The sequence below is a fragment of the Staurois parvus genome, unplaced genomic scaffold (assembly GCF_062004578.1).
Source record: "Staurois parvus isolate SC_StPar_1 unplaced genomic scaffold, SC_StPar_1.0 ptg000390l, whole genome shotgun sequence".
In the NCBI taxonomy this organism is placed as follows: domain Eukaryota; kingdom Metazoa; phylum Chordata; class Amphibia; order Anura; family Ranidae; genus Staurois; species Staurois parvus.
In genome coordinates, this window is record NW_028318186.1 from 4808324 (window position 1) to 4826184 (window position 17861).

The 17861-nt window shown below is 47.4% G+C and overlaps 6 non-coding genes across 6 annotated transcripts; all 6 read left to right on the forward strand.

The window, feature by feature from the left end:
- The first annotated feature begins 1172 nt into the window (after positions 1–1172).
- TRNAL-UAA (transfer RNA leucine (anticodon UAA)) lies at positions 1173–1255 on the forward strand. Its single transcript has one exon. It is a non-coding gene; the product is annotated as a tRNA-Leu (tRNA).
- A 905-nt stretch (positions 1256–2160) lies between these two features.
- TRNAL-UAA (transfer RNA leucine (anticodon UAA)) lies at positions 2161–2243 on the forward strand. Its single transcript has one exon. It is a non-coding gene; the product is annotated as a tRNA-Leu (tRNA).
- Positions 2244–14223: 11980 nt separating this feature from the next.
- Positions 14224–14306, forward strand: TRNAL-UAA (transfer RNA leucine (anticodon UAA)). Its single transcript has one exon. It is a non-coding gene; the product is annotated as a tRNA-Leu (tRNA).
- Positions 14307–15212: 906 nt separating this feature from the next.
- TRNAL-UAA (transfer RNA leucine (anticodon UAA)) lies at positions 15213–15295 on the forward strand. Its single transcript has one exon. It is a non-coding gene; the product is annotated as a tRNA-Leu (tRNA).
- A 910-nt stretch (positions 15296–16205) lies between these two features.
- Positions 16206–16288, forward strand: TRNAL-UAA (transfer RNA leucine (anticodon UAA)). The gene has a single exon. It is a non-coding gene; the product is annotated as a tRNA-Leu (tRNA).
- Positions 16289–17199: 911 nt separating this feature from the next.
- TRNAL-UAA (transfer RNA leucine (anticodon UAA)) lies at positions 17200–17282 on the forward strand. Its single transcript has one exon. It is a non-coding gene; the product is annotated as a tRNA-Leu (tRNA).
- Positions 17283–17861: the final 579 nt, after the last annotated feature.

A 17861-nucleotide genomic window follows, 5' to 3' on the forward strand; every position in this document is an offset into this window, starting at 1 on the left:
GATGCGATCACATGTCGTTGAGGAATGCATTATGGGGCAGCGCGCCTTGTCTGCGCGCCTTCCCCGACATCCCCGCTCCGTCGCCGCACATGTCAGCCGCCATTTTCGGAAAAATTTCGATTCGCGCGTCCGAATTAGGCTGTTTTTCGGATTCGGCACGAATCGAAATTTTTCCAATATTCGACTCGAATTCCACTTCGGATACTTCGATTCGCTCATCTCTAATGAATATCCATGTGGGTTCGAACCCCACTCCTGGAAAACATTTATAGCAGTTGTGACAATTGAAAGCTCTGAAAAAGGTTTTAAAACACACAACATAAGATGAAAATATAGGCTGCTTTCAGCAACTAACAAATGCCTCTTGTTAAATCAAGAAGTCATTTCATCTACTTGAAGTAATATCACCACGTGATCCTTTCGTACAAGCGTGAGAGCAGAAGGTCAAAAAGCTGTGCCAAAGTCGATTTCTTGGCACTGTTGGCTTGACAATGAAATGCCGTTCTGCCAACTTTGAAAAAGTTCACCGTTGGAAACCTAATCAGGTGCTTTGCCAAGAAATCACTTCTAAGAGTTTACTACATTTCCTGACACACTGAAAATTAAAGAAGGATTGTTTATTGGGGAATAAGGCAACAATACCAATAAATAGAGGCAAAAAAAAAGAAAAAAAATCATGTATACAATAACACAAGTTAAAAACGCAAAAAAATAATAATCACCTATAATGAGTACAAAAACCTGGTTCAAGGGTACAAATTGTAGACCTGTCGGACAACAACCTAAGGGTATGCCCTAAAAATGGAAGTTACATACAGGGACTATAAAAAGACTACAAAAGCAATAGTCAGAACAAGTCCCTGTGCTTACTGGTAGAATCATCATTCCAAAGGCTAACAGTCAACCTTCTATACTCTCTTCCAACATGAAAATCAGCACTCTTTTCTCAGATGTCCTGTGCTGCATAGTGAGAGAAATGGCAGAGTGGTTAACTCATGATTGCGAACCAAAGGCTATTGGAGCTTTGTCATCTCATATGGTAATAAGAAACATCCTTCAGAGCAAATCCCTGTTGTGAATGGCAGAGTCAAAAATGAAAGGTAACAGGCCACCTGCAGTGGTTTACGTCAAAGTGAAAAAAAGCACTCTCTCTCAGGGGACAAACAACAGTCACCAGGATGGCCGAGTGGTTAAGGTGTTGGACTTAAGATCCAATGGATGAATATCCACGTGGGTTCAAACCCCACTCCTGGTAAACATTTATAGCAGTTGTGGCAATTGAAAGCTCTGAAAAAGGTTTTAAAACACACAACATAAGATGAAAATATAGGCTGCTTTCAGCAACTAACAAATGCCTCTTGTTAAATCAAGAAGTCATTTCATCTACTTGAAGTAGTATCACCACGTGATCCTTTCGTACAAGCGTGAGAGCAGAAGGTCAAAAAGCTGTGCCAAAGTCGATTTCTTGGCACTGCTGGCTTGACAATGAAATGCCGTTCTGCCAACTTTGAAAAAGTTCACCCTTGGAAACCTAATCAGGTGCTTTGCCAAGAAATCAGTTCTAAGAGTTTACTACATTTCCTGACACTGAAAATGAAAGAAGGATTGTTTATTGGGGAATAAGGCAACAATACCAATAAATAGAGGCAAAAAAAAAAAAAAAAATGTATACAATAACACAAGTTAAAAACGCAAAAAAATAATAATCACCTATAATGAGTACAAAAACCTGGTTCAAAGGTACAAATTGTAGACCTGTCGGACAACAACCTAAGGGTATGCCCTAAAAATGGAAGTTACATACAGGGACTATAAAAAGACTACAAAAGCACTTGTCAGAACAAGTCCCTGTGTATACTGGTAGAATCATCATTCCAAAGGCTAACAGTCAACCTTCTATACTCTCCTCCAACATGAAAATCAGAACTCTTTTCTCAGATGTGCTGTGCTGCATAGCGAGAGAAATGGCAGAGTGGTTAACTCATGATTGCGAACCAAAAGCTATTGGAGCTTTGTCATCTCATATGGTAATAAGAAACATCCTTCAGAGCAAATTCCTGTTGTGAATGGCAGAGTCAAAAATGAATGGTAAAAGGCCACCTGCAGTGGTTTACATCAAAGTGAAAAAAAGCACTCTCTCACAGTGAACAAACAACAGTCACCAGGATGGCCGAGTGGTTAAGGCGTTGGACTTAAGATCCAATGGATGAATATCCACGTGGGTTCGAACCCCACTCCTGGTAAACATTTATAGCAGTTGTGACAATTGAAAGCTCTGAAAAAGGTTTTAAAACACACAACATAAGATGAAAATATAGGCTGCTTTCAGCAACTAACAAATGCCTCTTGTTAAATCAAGAAGTCATTTCATCTACTTGAAGTAATATCACCACGTGATCCTTTCGTACAAGCGTGAGAGCAGAAGGTCAAAAAGCTGTGCCAAAGTCGATTTCTTGGCACTGTTGGCTTGACAATGAAATGCCGTTCTGCCAACTTTGAAAAAGTTCACCGTTGGAAACCTAATCAGGTGCTTTGCCAAGAAATCACTTCTAAGAGTTTACTACATTTCCTGACACACTGAAAATGAAAGAAGGATTGTTTATTGGGGAATAAGAAAACAATACCAATAAATAGAGGCAAAAAAAAGAAAAAAAAATGTATACAATTAGAGATGAGCGAAGTATTCAAAAATTCGATTCGACTGATTCGGCGAATTCGTAGAAAAATTTTGATTCGAGTCGAATATATTCGCTGTGAATTTAACTTAAAAAAGGGTGTTTCTAGGCTTCAGAGAGACTTAATATTAGTGCTGAACACTGTACCTTTAATTTAAATGCCCTTGGAGTCTGCTGGGGAAGAGAAATAATACTGTCAGGCAGTATGACATGCAGATGAGTGCTGTCGATCTTAGAATCACCGCACACTTCACTCATTTGGGTAGTCACGGGGCCAAAACCAGAGTGTGGAGCCACAGTGTGGCGGTGGAGGCAGCAGCAATGGGAGGCCATACAGCACCCTATGACAAAAATGGAAACCACCAGCAGTGTGAGGAGACCTGAAAGTGGCACATGGCAGACACAGCAGCAATGGGAGGCCGTACAGGGACCCATGACACACTCTGGACCTGGCAGCAGCATGAGGAGGCGGTACAGGGGCCCATGGCAGATTACGGGCCTGGCAGCAGCATGAGGAGTCGGTACGGGGGCCCATGGCAGATTACAGGCCTGGCAGCAGCAATGGGAGGCCGTACAGGGACCCATGACACAATCTGGACGTGGCAGCAGCATGGGGAGGCGGTACAGGGGCCCATGACAGATTACGGGCCTGGCAGCAGCATTTGGAGTCGGTACGGGGGCCCATGACACACTCTGGACCTGGCAGCAGCATGAGGAGGCGGTACAGGGGCGCATGACAGATTACGAGCCTGGCAGCAGCAACTTGGACAGGAGGACGTTCAGTTTCTGCACCGTCTGGTGCGTGCTCGCAAACTGTTGTCTCTTGGAAACGGATTCCAAGAAAGACTGCTGACGGAATCCGTGAAGAGGAGTAGCAGGAGAAGGAGCATCTGAACGAGCGGAATATGCCAACAAGCGACAACAGGGGCCCATGGCAGATTAGGGGCCTGGCAGCAGCTATGGGAGGCCCGTAATCTGCCAGCACCCTATGACAAAAAATGGAACCCACCAGCAGTGTGAGGAGACCTGAAAGTGGCACATGGCAGAGTGTGGCGATGGAGACAGCAGCAATGGGAGGCCGTACAGGGACCCATGACACACTCTGGACCTGGCAGCAGCATGAGGAGGCGGTATATAGGGGCCTATGGCAGATTAGGGGCCTGGCAGCAGCTATGGGAGGCCCGTAATCTGCCAGCACCCTATGTCAAAAAATTCTACACACCAGCAGTGTGTGAGACCTGAAAGTGGCACATGGCAGAGTGTGGCGATGGAGACAGCAGCAATGGGAGGCCGTACAGGGACCCATGAGAGACTCTGGACTTGGCAGCAGCATGAGGAGGCGGTATAGGGGCCCATGGCAGATTAGGGGCCTGGCAGCAGCTATGGGAGGCCCGTAATCTGCCAGCACCCTATGACAAAAAATGGAACACACCAGAAGTGTGAGGAGACCTGAAAGTGGCACATGTTTGGGGCATGATTCATGGCGGATTTAGTCAGTTGTGTCAGGAACTGGTGGTTTGAAATCCAGACTAATCCACGCCTGATTCATTTTCACAAACGTGAGTCTCTCCACACTTTGGGTGGACAGTCGTGTCCTCCGCGGAGTTGCAATACCTCCTGCCGCACTAAACACGCGCTCCGATGCCACGCTACTGGCCGGGCATGACAGCCTTTCAAGGGCAAATTCAGCTATTTGGGGCCAAAGGTCAAGGGGATTGTCTACCTCGGTTGGCAGGGTGCTGTCCAAGTAGGCCTAAGCCTGTTGTTTGAGGTCCTGCTCCAGGTCCACCTGATGCTGCTGCTGCTGCTGCTGCTGCGGCTGGTTAGTAGTTTCCTCACTGCGCTGGTGAAGAAAGCTACTCATCATCGACTGCAGACTGAGGCAGCCGCTGCTGGTGGAGCTGCCACTGCTCCTACCACCCCACCCCTCCCCTGCTGCCATGGCAGCGGAACGCGAGCGCACAGGGCCCACAGTGTCTGAGGATGGACGTTGGCGCACAAAGGCAGAGACCAACTGACTACATAGGTGGTTTTTATAGTACGTTATTTTGGCCTCCCTCTCAGCAGGTGTGAAAAAGGCCACCATTTTGGAACGGTAGCGAGGGTCCAACAAGGTGGACAGCCAAAAGTCATCCCTCTGTCTGATGGTTATTATTCGGCTGTCGCTACGCAAGCAACCGAGCATGCTATGGGCCATTTGTGCCAAGGAATGCGAGGGACTCCCTGCCTCCATCTCCACAGCATACTGCCACGGTGCGTCTGGGTCCTCTGTCTCCTCCTCCTCCTCCTCTACCAGATGCTCCTGCTCCTCCACTCCTGTCCGCTGAGTGGAAAAACCACCCATTTCACTCAATAATTCCTGAGCACAAATGTCCTCCTCTACCTCCTCCTCTTCTTCCTGTCCTGCCCCCACAGGGGTCATGTGGCGTTGAGATCTGTGCGCCACGTCTACCGCACCCTGACCAGCCATTGTTAACAGCATTTGTTCCAGGACGTGCAACAGAGGAATGACGTCGTTCATCCCATAGTCCTGCCGACTCACGAATAGCGTGGCCTCCTCAAAGGGCCTGAGCAAGCGCAGGTGTCACGCATGAGCTGCCAATGGCTGACATCTAAGTTACACAGGGAGTACCTTTATCCGCTTTTAACATCAGGAAATCGGTGATGGCCTTTCGCTGTTCGTAAAGGCGGTCTAACATATGTAGGGTTGAATTCCACCTTGTTGCAACGTCACAGCATGAGGAGTCGGTACGGGGGCCCATGGCAGATTACGTGCCTGGCAACAGCAATGGGAGGCCCGTAATCTGCCAGCACCCTATGTCAAAAAATTCAACACACCAGCAGTGTGAGGAGACCTGAAAGTGGCACATGGCATGAGACACTGTGGACCTGGCAGCAGCATGAGGAGGCGGTATATAGGGGCCCATGGCAGATTAGGGGCCTGGCAGCAGCTATGGGAGGCCCATAATCTGCCAGCACCCTATGTCAAAAAATTCTACACACCAGCAGTGTGTGAGGAGACCTGAAAGTGGCACATGGCAGAGTGTGGCGATGGAGACAGCAGCAATGGGAGGCCGTACAGGGACCCATGACAGACTCTGGACCTGGCAGCAGCATGAGGAAGCGGTATATAGGGGCCTATGGCAGATTAGGGGCCTGGCAGCAGCAATGGGAGGCCCGTAATCTGCCAACACCCTATGTCAAAAAATTCTACACACCAGCAGTGTGTGAGGAGACCTGAAAGTGGCACATGGCAGAGTGTGGCGATGGAGACAGCAGCAATGGGAGGCCGTACAGGGACCCATGACAGACTCTGGACCTGGCAGCAGCATGAGGAAGCGGTATATAGGGGCCTATGGCAGATTAGGGGCCTGGCAGCAGCTATAGGAGGCCCATAATCTGCCAGCACCCTATGTCAAAAAATTAAACACACCAGCAGTGTGAGGAGACCTGAAAGTGGCACATGGCAGAGTGTGGCGATGGAGACAGCAGCAATGGGAGGCCGTACAGGGACCCATGACAGACTCTGGACCTGGCAGCAGCATGAGGAGGCGGTATATAGGGGCCCATGGCAGATTAGGGGCCTGGCAGCAGCTATGGGAGGCCCATAATCTGCCAGCACCCTATGTCAAAAAATTCTACACACCAGCAGTGTGTGAGGAGACCTGAAAGTGGCACATGGCAGAGTGTGGCGATGGAGACAGCAGCAATGGGAGGCCGTACAGGGACCCATGACAGACTCTGGACCTGGCAGCAGCATGAGGAAGCGGTATATAGGGGCCTATGGCAGATTAGGGGCCTGGCAGCAGCTATAGGAGGCCCATAATCTGCCAGCACCCTATGTCAAAAAATTCAACACACCAGCAGTGTGAGGAGACCTGAAAGTGGCACATGGCATGAGACACTGTGGACCTGGCAGCAGCATGAGGAGGCGGTATATAGGGGCCCATGGCAGATTAGGGGCCTGGCAGCAGCTATGGGAGGCCCATAATCTGCCAGCACCCTATGTCAAAAAATTCTACACACCAGCAGTGTGTGAGGAGACCTGAAAGTGGCACATGGCAGAGTGTGGCGATGGAGACAGCAGCAATGGGAGGCCGTACAGGGACCCATGACAGACTCTGGACCTGGCAGCAGCATGAGGAAGCGGTATATAGGGGCCTATGGCAGATTAGGGGCCTGGCAGCAGCAATGGGAGGCCCGTAATCTGCCAACACCCTATGTCAAAAAATTCTACACACCAGCAGTGTGTGAGGAGACCTGAAAGTGGCACATGGTAGAGTGTGGCGATGGAGACAGCAGCAATGGGAGGCCGTACAGGGAACCATGAGAGACTCTGGACCTGGCAGCAGCATGAGGAAGCGGTATATAGGGGCCTATGGCAGATTAGGGGCCTGGCAGCAGCTATAGGAGGCCCATAATCTGCCAGCACCCTATGTCAAAAAATTAAACACACCAGCAGTGTGAGGAGACCTGAAAGTGGCACATGGCAGAGTGTGGCGATGGAGACAGCAGCAATGGGAGGCCGTACAGGGACCCATGACAGACTCTGGACCTGGCAGCAGCATGAGTAAGCGGTATATAGGGGCCTATGGCAGATTAGGGGCCTGGCAGCAGCAATGGGAGGCCCGTAATCTGCCAACACCCTATGTCAAAAAATTCTACACACCAGCAGTGTGTGAGGAGACCTGAAAGTGGCACATGGCAGAGTGTGGCGATGGAGACAGCAGCAATGGGAGGCCGTACAGGGACCCATGAGAGACTCTGGACCTGGCAGCAGCATGAGGAAGCGGTATATAGGGGCCTATGGCAGATTAGGGGCCTGGCAGCAGCTATAGGAGGCCCATAATCTGCCAGCACCCTATGTCAAAAAATTAAACACACCAGCAGTGTGTGAGGAGACCTCAAAGTGGCACATGTTTGAGGCATGATTCATGGCGGATTTAGTCAGTTGTGTCAGGAACTGGTGGTTTGAAATCCAGACTAATCCACGCCTGATTCATTTTCACAAACGTGAGTCTCTCCACACTTTGGGTGGACAGTCGTGTCCTCCGCGGAGTTACAATACCTCCTGCCGCACTAAACACGCGCTCCGATGCCACGCTACTGGCCGGGCATGACAGCCTTTCAAGGGCAAATTCAGCTAGTTGGGGCCAAAGGTCAAGTTTCGTTGCCCAGTAGTCAAGGGGATTGTCTACCTCGGTTGGCAGGGTGCTGTCCAAGTAGGCCCAAGCCTGTTGTTTGAGGTCCTGCTCCAGGTCCACCTGATGCTGCTGCTGCTGCTGCGGCTGGTTAGTAGTTTCCTCACTGCGCTGGTGAAGAAAGCTACTCATCATCGACTGCAGACTGAGGCAGCCGCTGCTGGTGGAGCTGCCACTGCTCCTACCACCCCACCCCTCCCCTGCTGCCATGGCAGCGGAACGCGAGCGCACAGGGCCCACAGTGTCTGAGGATGGACGTTGGCGCACAAAGGCAGAGACCAACTGACTACATAGGTGGTTTTTATAGTACGTTATTTTGGCCTCCCTCTCAGCAGGTGTGAAAAAGGCCACCATTTTGGAACGGTAGCGAGGGTCCAACAAGGTGGACAGCCAAAAGTCATCCCTCTGTCTGATGGTTATTATTCGGCTGTCGCTACGCAAGCAACCGAGCATGCTATGGGCCATTTGTGCCAAGGAATGCGAGGGACTCCCTGCCTCCATCTCCACAGCATACTGCCACGGTGCGTCTGGGTCCTCTGTCTCCTCCTCCTCTACCAGATGCTCCTGCTCCTCCACTCCTGTCCGCTGAGTGGAAAAACCACCCATTTCACTCAATAATTCCTGAGCACAAATGTCCTCCTCTACCTCCTCCTCTTCTTCCTGTCCTGCCCCCACAGGGGTCATGTGGCGTTGAGATCTGTGCGCCACGTCTACCGCACCCTGACCAGCCATTGTTAACAGCATTTGTTCAAGGACGTGCAACAGAGGAATGACGTCGTTCATCCCATAGTCCTGCCGACTCACGAATAGCGTGGCCTCCTCAAAGGGCCTGAGCAAGCGGCAGGTGTCACGCATGAGCTGCCAATGGCTGACATCGAAGTTACACAGGGGAGTACCTTTATCCGCTTGTAACATCAGGAAATCGGTGATGGCCTTTCGCTGTTCGTAAAGGCGGTCTAACATGTGTAGGGTTGAATTCCACCTTGTTGCAACGTCGCAGATCAGGCGATGCTGTGGAATTCCGTTCTGCCGCTGCAGCTCAAGGAGGGTGTGCTTTGCGGTGTAGGAATGGCTGAAATGCATGCAAAGTTTACGTGACATTTTAAGGATGTCTTGCAGTGGGATGGTGGATTTTAAGAACCGCTTGACAACCAGATTGAACACGTGAGCCATGAATGGCGCATGGCACAACCTTCCTTGACGCAGAGCAGACACCATGTTCTTTCCGTTGTCGGTCAACATGGTTCCGATTTTCAGTTTGCGCGGAGACAGCCATCTGTCGATTTCTCTGTTCATTACACTCAGAAGTTCCTCCCCTGTGTGACTACGTTCGCCAAGGCATACCAGGTGCAGAACAGCGTGACACCGTTGCGCCCTGCACATGTGATATGCCGGTCGGGTAATGGGACTTGGCACGGGGGTGGCGGCTGAGGACACGGCGGAAGAAGAGGTGGTAGAGGCGGACATCTTTGCCGGACCAAGGACGTGCAAACGTGGAGGCAAAAGCGGCGTGACCTGTCCAAGTTGCTGGTGCGGCTGTGACGGCACCACGTTCACCCAGTGGGCCGTAAATGACATGTACTGTCCCTGACCATAGTTACAGCTCCACACGTCGGCGCTGCCGTGCACTTTGGCAGAGACCGACATGCTCAAAGACTGGCCCACCATGTCTTCTACATGTGAATGCAGGGCTGGCACTGCCTTTTTGGCGAAGAAATGACGGCTTGGCACTCTCCACCGCGGCGCGGCACAAGCCATCATTTCTCTGAAAGGTGCTGAGTCCACCACTTGGAAAGGGAGGGACTGCAGCACCAGCAACTTGGACAGGAGGACGTTCAGCTTTTGCACCGTCGGGTGCGTGCTCGCAAACTGTTGTCTCTTGGAAACGGATTCCAAGAAAGACTGCTGACGGAATCCGTGAAGAGGAGTAGCAGGAGAAGGAGCATCTGAACGAGCGGAAGATGCCAACGAGCGACAACTCCCCTCAGCAGAGGTGTTGGAGCCTTGACTGGCTGATGGAGGGCGATTGACGTCGGGTGATGGAGCAAGTAACGGAGCGGGTGATGGAGCGGGGGCTGGGGCGGGCAGAACCGCCGTATCTTTATCACGGTTTTCCCAGGCCACCAAATGGCGACGCTGCATATGCTGCCGCAACGCTGTAGTCCCAACATGGGCCCCCTGGCCACGCTTGACTTTCTGGCCACATAGTCGACATACGGCTACGTTTACTTCCTCGGGCGGCTTGACGAAAAATTGCCACACCGCCGAGTAGGAAACTTTGCCCCCGATACTCCTCACTGGCTGACTGCTGCTTCCTCCGTGCACACCGGCACCACTACTGGCCGTGGTGGTAGGCTGCAGTGGAGCTGGTGCTCTACTCCGTGGACGTTTGGCTCCACTGACACTGCTGCGACCCTGCTGCTGTCTCCTGGGCAACCCACCGACTGTTTTGCTCGCTGCCAAGCTGCCACCCTCTTCTCCTGATGATGCGGAAGAAATTGCCTGATGACGACGAGGCTGCCAAGTGCGATCAACCTCCTCATCATCAAGTAGGGTCTCCGCCTCACTACTAGCCCCCTCGGCTGCGTCTGGGTCAGGAGACAGACCTGTCTCTAGACCGGCTACCGAGCCACTCTCCTCGCCACTACTTCTTCGCCTGGCTGCTGAAAAGGCGGATGTCTCCCCCCGTTCCTGACCGCCCTCTGTTAGCTCTTCCTCACTGTACAGTGGGGCTGAGCCCACAGCATGCGATACTTCGCTTGGTGAGGGAACACCAAAGGACAGGGGCAGGTAGAGGACACGTGATTTCAGTGGGCTTGGTCCCGGGCCATGCCAACTAACGGTTGTGTCTGACGTACCCACCGACCGTTGGCTGTAGGTGTCAGAGGTGACCTGGGAAGAGGAAGACGACCGAGCCAACCAATCGACGACGGCAGGGTTGTCGGTGGAGACACGACCGCTGGATGACACCGGGAGCACTGGCCTCTGGCTGCGAATAGTGCTGCCTCGACCCCTTCCTCTGCTGCCACGTCTGCTTGCTCCTAAAACATTGCCTCCTCTGCCACTCCTCTGCATGTTGTCTGACATACTCTTTAATTAAACGATTATGTGTCGCTGAGTAACAATTCTGTGTCCCTGAGTAACAATTCTGTGTCTGTGCGAGTAACAATTCTGTGGCCCTAAGTAACAGTTCTGTGGCCCTCAGTAACAATTCTGTGTCCCTGATTAACGTTTCTGTGGCCCCAAGTAACAGTTCTGTGGCCCTCAGTAACAATTCTGTGTCTGTGCGAGTAACAATTCTGTGTCTGTGCGAGAAACAATTCTGTGGCCCTAAGTAAAGTTTCTGTGGCCCTAAGTAACAATTCTCTGGCACTCAGTAACAATTCTGTCTGTCCCTGAGTAACAATTCTCTGGCACTCAGTAACAATTCTGTCTGTCCCTGAGTAAAAATTCTGTGGCCCTAAGTAAAGTTTCTGGGGCCCTGAGTAACAATTCTCTGGCACTCAGTAACAATTCTGTCTGTCCCTGAGTAACAATTCTCTGGCACTCAGTAACAATTCTGTCTGTCCCTGAGTAAAAATTCTCTGGCCCTAAGTAAAGTTTCTGTGGCCCTGAGTAACAATTCTCTGGCACTCCGTAACAATTCTGTCTGTCCCTGAGTAACAATTCTCTGGCACTCAGTAACAATTCTGTCTGTCCCTGAGTAAAAATTCTGTGGCCCTAATTAAAGTTTCTGTGGCCCTAAGTAACAATTCTCTGGCACTCAGTAACAATTCTGTCTGTCCCTGAGTAACAATTCTCTGGCACTCCGTAACAATTCTGTCTGTCCCTGAGTAACAATTCTCTGGCACTCAGTAACAATTCTGTCTGTCCCTGAGTAAAAATTCTGTGGCACTCGGTAACAATTCTGTCTGTCCCTGAGTAACAATTCTCTGGCACTCAGTAACAATTCTGTCTGTCCCTGAGTAAATATTCTGTGGCCCTAATTAAAGTTTCTGTGGCCCTAAGTAACAATTCTCTGGCACTCAGTAACAATTCTGTCTGTCCCTGAGTAACAATTCTCTGGCACTCCGTAACAATTCTGTCTGTCCCTGAATAACAATTCTCTGGCACTCAGTAACAATTCTGTCTGTCCCTGAGTAAAAATTCTGTGGCCCTAAGTAAAGTTTCTGTGGCCCTGAGTAACAATTCTCTGGCACTCCGTAACAATTCTGTCTGTCCCTGAGTATGAATTCCGTGGCCCTAACTAGCGTTTCTTTGTCCCTAAGTAAAGTTTCTGTGGCCCTCAGTAACAGTTCTGTGTCTGTGCGAGTAACAATTCTGTGTCTGTGCGAGTAACAATTCTGTGGCCCTAAGTAAAGTTTCTGTGGCCCTAAGTAACAATTCTCTGGCACTCCGTAACAATTCTGTCTGTCCCTGAGTAACAATTCTCTGGCACTCAGTAACAATTCTGTCTGTCCCTGAGTAAAAATTCTGTGGCCCTAAGTAAAGTTTCTGTGGCCTTGAGTAACAATTCTCTGGCACTCCGTAACAATTCTGTCTGTCCCTGAGTAACAATTCTCTGGCACTCAGTAACAATTCTGTCTGTCCCTGAGTAAAAATTCTGTGGCCCTAAGTAAAGTTTCTGTGGCCCAGAGTAACAATTCTCTGGCACTCCGTAACAATTCTGTCTGTCCCTGAGTATGAATTCTGTGGCCCTAACTAGCGTTTCTTTGTCCCTAAGTAACAGTTTTGTGGCCCTGAGTAACAATTCTGTGTCTGTGCGAGTAACAATTCTGTGTCTGTGCGAGTAACAATTCTGTGGCCCTAAGTAACAGTTCTGTGGCCTTCAGTAACAATTCTGTGTCTGTGCGAGTAACAATTCTGTGTCTGTGCGAGTAATAATTCTGTGGCCCTAAGTAAAGTTTCTGTGGCCCTAAGTAACAATTCTCTGGCACTCAGTAACAATTCTGTCTGTCCCTGAGTAACAATTCTCTGGCACTCAGTAACAATTCTGTCTGTCCCTGAGTAAAAATTCTGTGGCCCTAAGTAAAGTTTCTGTGACCCTAAGTAACAATTCTCTGGCACTCAGTAACAATTCTGTCTGTCCCTGAGTAACAATTCTCTGGCACTGAGTAACAATTCTGTCTGTCCCTGAGTAAAAATTCTGTGGCCCTAATTAAAGTTTCTGTGGCCCTAAGTAACAATTCTCTGGCACTCAGTAACAATTCTGTCTGTCCCTGAGTAACAATTCTCTGGCACTCAGTAACAATTCTGTCTGTCCCTGAGTAACAATTCTGTGGCCCTAATAACGTTTCTGTGGCCCTAAGTAACAATTCTCTGGCACTGAGTAACAATTCTGTCTGTCCCTGATTATGAATTCTGTGGCCCTAACTAGCGTTTCTTTGTCCCTAAATAACGATTCTGTGGCCCTCATTAACAAGTCTGTGTCCCTGAGTAATGGTTCTCTGTCCCTAAGTAACTTTTCTCTGTCCCCAATTATCGTTTCTGTGGCCCAAACTCTGTCCCTGTCCCTAGTACAGAGCGGTCTGCCTCTGTTCAATATCTGCAGGCAAATGAAGAATTCCAAAATGGCCGCTATTTATAGCTCGACCATTACACAGTGCTGGCTGGCTGGCTGCTGATAGGCTGATGCGATCACATGTAGTTGAGGAATGCATTATGGGTCAGCGCGCCTTGTCTGCGCGCCTTCCCAGACATCCCCGCTCCGTCGCCGCACATGTCAGCCGCCATTTTCTGAAAAATTTCGATTCGCGCGTCCGAATTAGGCTATTTTTCGGATTCGGCACGAATCGAAATTTTTCCGATATTCGACTCGAATTCCACTTCGGATACTTCGATTCGCTCATCTCTATATACAATAACACAAGTTAAAAACGCAAAAAAATAATAATCACCTATAATGAGTACAAAAACCTGGTTCAAGGGTACAAATTGTAGACCTGTCGGACAACAACCTAAGGGTATGCCCTAAAAATGGAAGTTACATACAGGGACTATAAAAAGACTACAAAAGCACTTGTCAGAACAAGTCCCTGTGATTACTGGTAGAATCATCATTCCAAAGGCTAACAGTCAACCTTCTATACTCTCCTCCAACATGAAAATCAGAACTCTTTTCTCAGATGTCCTGTGCTGCATAGCGAGAGAAATGGCAGAGTGGTTAACTCATGATTGCGAACCAAAGGCTATTGGAGCTTTGTCATCTCATATGGTAATAAGAAACATCCTTCAGAGCAAATCCCTGTTGTGAATGGCAGAGTCAAAAATGAATGGTAACAGGCCACCTGCACTGGTTTTCGACAAAGTGAAAAAAAGCACTCTCTCACAGTGTCCAAACAACAGTCACCAGGATGGCCGAGTGGTTAAGGCGTTGGACTTAAGATCCAATGGATGAATATCCACGTGGGTTCGAACCCCACTCCTGGTAAACATTTATAGCAGTTGTGGCAATTGAAAGCTCTGAAAAAGGTTTTAAAACACACAACATAAGATGAAAATATAGGCTGCTTTCAGCAACTAACAAATGCCTCTTGTTAAATCAAGAAGTCATTTCATCTACTTGAAGTAATATCACCACGTGATCCTTTCGTACAAGCGTGAGAGCAGAAGGTCAAAAAGCTGTGCCAAAGTCGATTTCTTGGCACTGTTGGCTTGACAATGAAATGCCGTTCTGCCAACTTTGAAAAAGTTCTCCCGTGGAAACCTAATCAGGTGCTTTGCCAAGAAATCAGTTCTAAGAGTTTACTACATTTCCTGACACTGAAAATGAAAGAAGGATTGTTTATTGGGGAATAAGGCAACAATACCAATAAATAGTGGCAAAAAAAAGAAAAAAAAATGTATACAATAACACAAGTTAAAAACGCAAAAAAATAATAATCACCTATAATGAGTACAAAAACCTGGTTCAAAGGTACAAATTGTAGACCTGTCGGACAACAACCTAAGGGTATGCCCTAAAAATGGAAGTTACATACAGGGACTATAAAAAGACTACAAAAGCACTTGTCAGAACAAGTCCCTGTGATTACTGGTAGAATCATCATTCCAAAGGCTAACAGTCAACCTTCTATACTCTCCTCCAACATGAAAATCAGAACTCTTTTCTCAGATGTGCTGTGCTGCATAGCGAGAGAAATGGCAGAGTGGTTAACTCATGATTGCGAACCAAAAGCTATTGGAGCTTTGTCATCTCATATGGTAATAAGAAACATCCTTCAGAGCAAATCCCTGTTGTGAATGGCAGAGTCAAAAATGAATGGTAACAGGCCATCTGCACTGGTTTTCGACAAAGTGAAAAAAAGCACTCTCTCACAGTGAACAAACAACAGTCACCAGGATGGCCGAGTGGTTAAGGCGTTGGACTTAAGATCCAATGGATGAATATCCACGTGGGTTCGAACCCCACTCCTGGTAAACATTTATAGCAGTTGTGGCAATTGAAAGCTCTGAAAAAGGTTTTAAAACACACAACATAAGATGAAAATATAGGCTGCTTTCAGCAACTAACAAATGCCTCTTGTTAAATCAAGAAGTCATTTCATCTACTTGAAGTAATATCACCACGTGATCCTTTCGTACAAGCGTGAGAGCAGAAGGTCAAAAAGCTGTGCCAAAGTCGATTTCTTGGCACTGTTGGCTTGACAATGAAATGCCGTTCTGCCAACTTTGAAAAAGTTCACCGTTGGAAACCTAATCAGGTGCTTTGCCAAGAAATCACTTCTAAGAGTTTACTACATTTCCTGACACACTGAAAATTAAAGAAGGATTGTTTATTGGGGAATAAGGCAACAATACCAATAAATAGAGGCAAAAAAAAAGAAAAAAAAACATGTATACAATAACACAAGTTAAAAATGCAAAAAAAAATAATCACCTATAATGAGTACAAAAACCGGGTTCAAGGGTACAAATTGTAGACCTGTTGGACAACAACCTAAGGGTATGCCCTAAAAATGGAAGCTACATACAGGGACTATAAAAAGACTACAAAAGCACTTGTCAGAACAAGTCCCTGTGCTTACTGGTAGAATCATCATTCCAAAGGCTAACAGTCAACCTTCTATACTCTCCTCCAACATGAAAATCAGCACTCTTTTCTCAGATGTCCTGTGCTGCATAGCGAGAGAAATGGCAGAGTGGTTAACTCATGATTGCGAACCAAAAGATATTGGAGCTTTGTCATCTCATATGGTAATAAGAAACATCCTTCAGAGCAAATTCCTGTTGTGAATGGCAGAGTCAAAAATGAATGGTAAAAGGCCACCTGCAGTGGTTTACATCAAAGTGAAAAAAAGCACTCTCTCTCAGGGGACAGATAGCAATCACCAGGATGGCCGAGTGGTTAAGGCGTTGGACTTAAGATCCAATGGATGAATATCCACGTGGGTTCGAACCCCACTCCTGGTAAACATTTATAGCAGTTGTGACAATTGAAAGCTCTGAAAAAGGTTTTAAAACACACAACATAAGATGAAAATATAGGCTGCTTTCAGCAACTAACAAATGCCTCTTGTTAAATCAAGAAGTCATTTCATCTACTTGAAGTAATATCACCACGTGATCCTTTCGTACAAGCGTGAGAGCAGAAGGTCAAAAAGCTGTGCCAAAGTCGATTTCTTGGCACTGTTGGCTTGACAATGAAATGCCGTTCTGCCAACTTTGAAAAAGTTCACCGTTGGAAACCTAATCAGGTGCTTTGCCAAGAAATCACTTCTAAGAGTTTACTACATTTCCTGACACACTGAAAATTAAAGAAGGATTGTTTATTGGGGAATAAGGCAACAATACCAATAAATAGAGGCAAAAAAAAAGAAAAAAAATCATGTATACAATAACACAAGTTAAAAACGCAAAAAAATAATAATCACCTATAATGAGTACAAAAACCTGGTTCAAGGGTACAAATTGTAGACCTGTCGGACAACAACCTAAGGGTATGCCCTAAAAATGGAAGTTACATACAGGGACTATAAAAAGACTACAAAAGCACTTGTCAGAACAAGTCCCTGTGATTACTGGTAGAATCATCATTCCAAAGGCTAACAGTCAACCTTCTATACTCTCCTCCAACATGAAAATCAGAACTCTTTTCTCAGATGTCCTGTGCTGCATAGCGAGAGAAATGGCAGAGTGGTTAACTCATGATTGCGAACCAAAAGATATTGGAGCTTTGTCATCTCATATGGTAATAAGAAACATCCTTCAGAGCAAATCCCTGTTGTGAATGGCAGAGTCAAAAATGAATGGTAACAGGCCACCTGCACTGGTTTTCGACAAAGTGAAAAAAAGCACTCTCTCACAGTGTCCAAACAACAGTCACCAGGATGGCCGAGTGGTTAAGGCGTTGGACTTAAGATCCAATGGATGAATATCCACGTGGGTTCGAACCCCACTCCTGGTAAACATTTATAGCAGTTGTGGCAATTGAAAGCTCTGAAAAAGGTTTTAAAACACACAACATAAGATGAAAATATAGGCTGCTTTCAGCAACTAACAAATGCCTCTTGTTAAATCAAGAAGTCATTTCATCTACTTGAAGTAGTATCACCACGTGATCCTTTCGTACAAGCGTGAGAGCAGAAGGTCAAAAAGCTGTGCCAAAGTCGATTTCTTGGCACTGTTGGCTTGACAATGAAATGCCGTTCTGCCAACTTTGAAAAAGTTCTCCCGTGGAAACCTAATCAGGTGCTTTGCCAAGAAATCAGTTCTAAGTGTTTACTACATTTCCTGACACTGAAAATGAAAGAAGGATTGTTTATTGGGGAATAAGGCAACAATACCAATAAATAGAGGCAAAAAAAAGAAAAAAAAATGTATACAATAACACAAGTTAAAAACGCAAAAAAATAATAATCACCTATAATGAGTACAAAAACCTGGTTCAAAGGTACAAATTGTAGACCTGTCGGACAACAACCTAAGGGTATGCCCTAAAAATGGAAGTTACATACAGGGACTATAAAAAGACTACAAAAGCACT